Source organism: Condylostylus longicornis, unplaced genomic scaffold (genome assembly GCF_029603195.1).
Source record: "Condylostylus longicornis isolate FDR11 unplaced genomic scaffold, ASM2960319v2 ptg000049l, whole genome shotgun sequence".
NCBI lineage: Eukaryota > Metazoa > Arthropoda > Insecta > Diptera > Dolichopodidae > Condylostylus > Condylostylus longicornis.
Window position 1 is genome coordinate 3,708,191 of NW_026578018.1, and position 8,434 is coordinate 3,716,624.

An 8,434-nucleotide genomic window follows, 5' to 3' on the forward strand; every position below is an offset into this window, starting at 1 on the left:
AAACGCAGAAAGACAGTGGCTTGCTTCCTCTAGCACGGTATACTATAGCTAAACTTTTGAAAAACAAAATGACCGTTCAAATTTACCGTTATCTAAAGTCCTTTTTTTGCAAATTTTTGATTTCGTTTTTCTTCTAGACCCCAGCCTGTAGAAGCTTGAAATTTTAGGGCCTTTTAGACATTAAGAAATACTTCATTTCGTTAGAAGAAAATTTTTTTCCATCTCCACCCCCTCTCAAGTTATCTCCTCTTGAAATTTGTAAAATTTGAATTTTTGATACCTTATATTTCCGAAACCGCAAGCTTTTTTAAATTTCTATAAACGCAAAAAGTTAACGGTAATTTCCATGACATTAAAAAATATAATTATTTTTCTTAACTCACACAAATAACCCTTAAAATCGAGCATTATGTTAACCCCTTTTTATATTAATTTTTGCTTTATTTCAAAGACTGCATGTATGCATCATCCTAAATATATGCAATCCTAGAAATAGTTTTGTATATGAATGAAAATAATTTTAATAGTGTGATAGGTATACATAGACTGTATTTAAAAGCAGAATTTTCACTTGTTGAAGGGAAAAGTGCTACAATACAAACCATTGGTTTGACCCAACTTTATTTTTTGTGTGTTCTCTTTAGGGATATTTCAGTTTTAAAAACAAAGAAAATAAATATTTTTCGCTTTTTGTTGTTTTTTTTTAAATAAAAGAATAAAAGTTAATTAGCTTTGATATATTATGGAATAATATTGTAAATAATGATAAAAAAAATTAAAAAAAAAAACTGGTTTTAATGAAATTTTTGAGGTTTTTTTCTTAATTTTTCTGTTGAATGAGAATAAAAGTGAATAATATCATATTTAATTGCTATCCTTTTAATCTCTATTCTAATTCAAAAATTATTTTTATAGGGTTGAGTTGAGTGATTTTTTGTATTATTAAAAATTATGTGGTGTTAAGATTCGAATATTTTAATTTCATTTAAAAAATGTATGAGTATCAGTATAATATTTACATTAAATTGGGGAAATAGAAATATAGTCCAGGACACAGAGTTCATTGTTTGAAATTATTTATTCATAAAATTAACAGAAACTACTAATTTTGTATTAATTTAATTCATCAATTTTAATTAAAAAATAATAGACATTTTTTCTCATAGAGGACCGAGGCCCTATTCACGTCGATCCACAGGAACTTTTGTGATTTCCATCCCCATCTATATTAGCACCTCTATTCTGTATCTAGACCTCTGAAAATTGCTGTATAGAGGCCAGCAACAACTGCAAGACCTACATAATATTCAAAAAAACATCTTCTGAAGCATCTCAATCATAGGCGATTTAATTATCATTTTTATAGGGGAAGCATCTCACTCATAGGTCTCGTATTCAAACAATAAGTGCTCCATCGTTTTGCCTTCTTCAGGTAGAGATGAGAGACCTCTTTCACCGCCTTGTCCATTCTTTTCAGATTATTTATTGAGGGGTAGTGTCTAGCGAGTAGATTCACTATCATATCAATAGCCTCAAATATGGACGCCCAAGTATAGCCAGTTTCCGTTCCCTCGTCCTCAAGTGAGATATAAAGTTTTTGAAGTAAGATGAGCCTAGGGAAACTCTTACAACGAATGCTGAAATGGTTACTTTCCTTCACTTATCAAGAGAATTTTTCTCTTTTATAAAATATTGCTTTGAAGATTAATGAAACTAACATTAAATAAAAATTAAAAGTATTATTAGTCAATTATTTTTTTTTAATCCTATATTGTAAAGTTAAGAAAATTCCAATATACATATGTATAATTTCTATGCCAATGAGAAATAATATTCAGGATTATTATATCAGGCTCAATGATCATGAGATTTACTATCATTGAAAGCTCGATATTTTTGACTATTTACAACTCAATTCATTATAAAATTCTTTGCGTTCGTAAAATCATTCCATTCAATCAGCAATTTTTAACTCAATTAACAATTGTTGTAATTTTCAAATAATTGAAATCTTAAATTTTATTATTACAATTAAAAAATCTTTCACGGTTATATTTGATTTTTGGATTATTTTACTACATTGCAAGTTATTATTTCAATTTTAACAATAAATTTGTTGAACCTTAAAAAACCATATATTATTTTTATGGTATCATCCATCAATCCAATAAAATTTTCCTTTATTTTAGAAAATTTTCAATTAATAGAAGTATGAATTTCTATGAAAAATATGATGGAAAACCGAAGTGATGTGATTTTGTTGTAATACTGTAAATAATATTATATTGAAAATATGTACATATATCTGTAGCTAACTATATCGTACTATATAAAATTTGTATACCTAAAATTATAGTATACTATCTACTATATACTATAATTATAGCAATCCTATGTACTGTAATATGAGAACGGTTGAAAGGAATCGGTTATAATAGTTAAAAGTGTTATACTCTATGGCTTTTATTTATTAAATATAATATTATTTCAAAGGATTCAAAATGTACCTTACATACATTCATAAACATTTAACATTTTTGTATAAAAATTATAATATAATTTCTGTGTGTTAGTGTGTATGCGTTGTGTGTTTAATTTATAAAAATATTCTGTTATATAATGTGGTATATATATATATTTAAAATATAACACATAAAAAATATTGTACGTGTAAATGAGAGTGAAAAATAATAAATTAAAAATTTAATTGATTCTTATTCAATTTTAAGTGTTTATGAAAAAAAAAGCACAAAAAAACTGAAAATATAAGAAAAAAAAAAGTTGAAAAAAAAAACAACAAAAAATATAAACAAATTAAAAATCCTTTGATGAGGTAACAGAAAAATAAAAAAATAAAAATAAGGAAAAAAAAAAAGATTTTTTTTTCTGAGGCGTCCTTTTGAAATTTAAATAAACTTAAAAAAAAAAAGAAAAGCAACAAAAAATGGGAGAAAAAAAAATTAACACAAAACACACAAATAAATCAACAAATGAGGGGAAAAAAATTATGAAAGAAAAAAATGTATTTGTGTAAAACGAGTAGAAATAAAAAGTTTTTTTTTATTAATTAAAATTTCGATTTCGAAAAAAAAAAATTGTGTCTGTGATGAAACCCAGATGAAGATTTCAATTGATGAAGTTTAATTATTGATTATTGATTTATCATTATGGCAATAGTGAACAATATTGAACCTTGAAAATTAAAAACAAATGAAACGACAAATGAAATAGAACGGTCGTCTCACCCCCACAGTTTCATCATAAATTTTTTTAATATTTTATAACAACATGTGGGTGAACGTTTTACAGAATCTATTGATTACTGTGATAATTAAGATATTGTGAAAAGGAATAAATCCTTATATAATAATGCAAACACTACTCTTAAATTCTAAGATTATACATTCTTACTCTTAAACACGTAATAGAATATAATATAGCATTGTTATGATATCGAAGCACAGAAAAGTGTTTACGAAATAAAAAACGATATGAGTTAAAAATTTTTAGAGAATATTCTAAATAAATATTAAAAGTTGTAAAAACGAAAGAATAATTGTAATAATATTATTAAAAATTCGAAGTAATTTGCATATACATAAAATTTTTACATGTCAGAAGTTAATTAGAGCTTTGAGTTAAATACGAATGGATGATATGAAAATGAAGATTACATTAGGAAATGTTTATAAAATTTCAAACTTCTGCTTAAATTAGTCAAAAAATTTATTAAAATAATCAAGCAGTTATTGAAGTTACTTTTGATGAAAAGTAAATCCGCATGATAAAAACGTTATAGCTATTATGCAATTCTCTATATTTATTCGATCAGATTATACGTTTTTCAATCACTTGAACGAAATGGTGTCAAGTTTTAATCAAAAAAGCATTTGATTTTCGCTCACTTTTAAAACAAATTTTAAAATTATTTATGACACACACTGAGAAAAAATGTCACTTTGGTAGCTAACAAACATAATTACAACTTTATATCTGAAATTACTAAAAAAATTACAAAATTAGCAAAATATTTCGGCCTTCATATTAAATAAAAATTTATTTTGTAGTGGTATGCATAGCTGATTAGTGACATGTAAAATGTAGCTAGATTTTATGACTATATTTTCAATTTTTCATGTAAGATTCTTCAAGTGTAACATGACAAACAAAATATTTCTAAAATTACTGCATATAAAACTGAAAATTTAGCTGAATATTATGACTGTTTCTGCAACAGATTATTTTCCTCATTGTAATCAACAAATTATATTCTCATTGTAATATTTCTTGTTCGTGCAGTAATAAAGCATTGTTGTAATAAAATATTTACTGATAGAAGAAAATGCTTAATTCAAGTTACGTAGTCCTGACTGAAATAAATAATGGTGAAAACCACTAAATCTTACGCTGCATTTGCAGTAATATAATATGGCTCTGCGAAACGAAAACGACTTATATTTTTTAGGAGTGCACGAGTTTTTTAGGAGGATATGAATGAAGTGCAATAAAGTATGACAGAAAATATTATTTTTTTGTACTATCCCGATTTTTATCAAGTTTTAACACTAGAAGCATGCAAAACTATAGCGACCGCAGTAATATTTTTTTGTCAATTAGAGCACTAATCATAAGCGATTTTTACAATGAGTAAAAGTTTTAAGAGAAAAATGACAATCACGTATTTTATCTCTGCCCTTTTCTCTCTTTTTTCTTTAACTTAAATTACCTTTAATTCTGAAATAAATTCATGTATAATAAAACATAAAAATAGTACAAGGAATCAGATAAAAAATCAAATGACTAGTGTAGGTGCTTATCTCTGTACTATAGCCACATATAAGGGGTTATTAAATCACTAAAAAAATAAAATTATATTCTAATTTTTATTCCTTATGTTAAAGTATGCGTGATAAGAGTCATGACTTTTTCTTCCTATCATTATTATGTAGATTAAACGTACTTAATCCTCATCAGCATTAAGATATGGAAGATTAAAATTTCACTAAATTTAAAACTTTTTTAAAAATTTCTAAATATTTTACATTTCCTTTTTTGTTTTTAATATAATAGAAAAACTATATTAATTCTTCTCAATTAAGTTTTTATGAAGACTTTATTATATATGCATATGGCAGTAGTAGCAGGAAATTTAAAAAAAAATGAAGGAACGAGAAGCAGTGCATTATAAAATGCAATAAAAATGCAGTGTGTTTTCAACTTTACCTAAAAATTGCAGTAAAGAAATTGAATGAAAATGAAATTTTTTTTCTTCGAGTTTATTATCCTTTATTTTTTTGTTTTCCTCTATAGTATACTTATAATTTTTGTGTTTCATTTTTTATTTTTCTGAAATAAACATTAATTGGAAAACTTTTAATTGGTAAACTTTAATGCTAATAGAAAATATACATTAGTTAAGAAATGTGTAACAGAAAAAAAAATACGGAGATCATAGAGACCAAGTTAAATTTACAGATTTTGCAGGAGTATAAAGATTTTAATTCTCTAAAATAAAGAGCTTCGGAAATAATTCTCACTTTTTTGCTCTTGATGGAAGTATAATGGTGTTTCTTCCATCATGCTCCGGATAGTTCACTGCTATTTGGGAATTGATAGAAACCAGGTTCGAGCCATTGCAAATTTCTCCGCGGGGCTGCATAGGCCGGAGACAACGAGCTCACCTTGTGCAGATTTGGTGACGAAACCACTATGCACTCTGTGAGATGGTGACGAAACCACTGTGCACATCCCTTGCGACTATCCGGTACAGTCCGACGTCGTAATTGTTTTAGACCGAGTTTCCTAAGCGTTCGGGAACTGCTTTCCAACTCCGTTGGAGATATCTTCAGTTTTATACTTGGAACAGGGATAGTATAGGTGGGAATTTGGGATGGCTACAATAAGTCGTGAATGGCTGCGGTGACCCGGAGGGATCCTTCTGCCCAAATTAGTTTTCTTAAAAATCTGCAAACCGACTACTAATAGTACTTTAATTTCATGTGTGAGGTTGACTTTTCAGTAAATAGGTGAGTATAGATTGTTATATTGTGTAATGTGATTAGACCGGACCTCAAGCACGACACTCTTAGATTCATGAACGTAAAATAACGTAGGTATACCATACATTATTTTTTAGACCATAATAGAAATTTTTATTTTAATAATATTATTTTCATACAAAATTTATTTTGTACAAAATTATTGTTTACCAAATTCTTGCAAGTTCAGATTTTTACCAATATCTTAAGTACTCTAAGTGGTATTCTTTTAGTGCTACTTCTAGTGATCTAAGACCCTAAAATGTCGGCTAATAATATTGGACTTTTCAAATAAATTAACTAATATGTACATTTTTTTTTAATTTGTTATTTTACAGATTAAAGATTAATCTGTAAAATAAGAAATTAAAAAATGAAAAGGTAATTAAGGTATTCAGGATTCAGTTTTTTTTCTCTTAAATGATAATAAAAATGTTGGTGCATAAAATTCTATAGTAAAATAAAACTTTCGAATTAATTTTTGCCGGATATTGTTATCCTTTTTCCTGTATTTTAATGTTTTTATTTTATTTTTAAATTACAAAAAGTTATAAAATGCATTTAAATTTTTTAAAGTTTAAAATTATTTTGTGACAAGACAAATAATTAATTTTATTGGTTTTTGTTTTGGTTTTTTTTTTGATTCTTAATTCTAAAGAACGTGAGTTCTAATTTTAAAAAAAAACCCAATTGTTCTATACTTTTTTTTCCTGAAAAAAGAAAATAGTTTTAATGAAAATCACAAAAGATTTTTTTTTTAATTATTTTAATTTATTTTAAAATAAATTAGTAGGAGGTTAGTAGAATAAATAATTAATATTATGAAAATTAAAGATTTTAGAAATAAAAATAGAATTTTCATGATTTAAATTTTTTTAATGAAAATTGTGTCCCATATCTCGAATTAAATTTAATTTGATCTATATTTGATTGATCATGTGATTTGAATCTTAAATGTTGTCTAATAATTTTTATTAAAATTTATGATACCAATATAGGAAATTTAAAGTAAATAAGAGAAATAATATTAAATTTAAAGTAAATAAGAGCAAAATAACTAAATTTCTAGTATGAAACAATTGGTTTTTGAACAGCTAGTAGTATTAATAATTTTCCATAAAAAAAAATTTGCTATTGCACTTTCAAACTGAGAAAAGGATAACAAAAACAAGTTTTGGTGGCAATATTTTAAAAGCCTAAAATATAATAATCTCATTTTCCAAATGACTCCGCATGAGAAACATAGCCTTATAAAAGGACAGCAAAATAACAAATGATTTAAAATTAATGCAAGTTAAAGACAAAAACTCCGAATGAGAATGGAAAATCTACTAAATAAAATATACGAAGTGGCCTTTAAAATATTCAATTCTATTAACAAGAATGGATATTACTGAAATAAATTTTAAATATGCTACAAAAAACGCAGGATAAGTTCCAATTTTTTCCATAAAAATTTAATATTGAAAGTTGAAAACATGCTGCTACTGCGGTTGTGTTGAACATCTTGAAAAAAAACTATGATAAGCTCATAAATAAAGTGCCTTTTTTTTGTTTTTTTTTTTTATGTGTTCTTTAGTTCTAGTCATAATAGTTTTAAAGGATAAGCTGAAGTGAAAATTTATAGTTTATTGCTGAGTACACATACAAGTATTTTTAGAGAAAAAATTATAAAAATAAAAAATAAGTTTCGATGGAAATGTGTTACTATTAATGTTCGAAATAAATTTTAAAAGACAATTTGATAGAAAAGTATATTCTATTTAATTGGGTTATTATAATATTTATAACAGTTTTAACAATTGTATCAATTTATATAAATTAATTAATATGCATAATATTTTTTCGATTTTTGTTATGCAAAATTCTGTCGCTACCAATTCTCCCTTTTTACAATGATTTCAATTAAGCATTATAGCAAAAATAATTCGAGACGGGAAATAATTTCCTTAATTTCTCATTCACATTAATAATCTTTAATAAAAGAGATGAATTATTGTTTTCTATTAAAATTCTACATGCCCAAAATCCAAAATTCCACATAAAATTGATTCTTATTTTACCACGAAAGAATAAAGAAGAAACCATGGAAAGTTTAAACAATAAAGTTATTTTATGATAAACCAATAAAGGCGCGATTTAATTGATTTTAAAGAATCAAATTAAAAGAATTATTTAATAGCAGGGATTAAGTTATTTTCTGATATTTTCGAATCAAAATCATGTGGAAGAAATCAACGGGAAAACTTGAGTAGTTGTTACTCGAACAATTCACGCTTTTCAACATAATTTCATTTTCTTGGAAGAAGGAAGCAATGTCGTGTTTCGAGGAATGAAATTTCTGAAACCTAAATTATGAAATTGTAATATTTCAGAAAATGTTTAATGTGATCGTT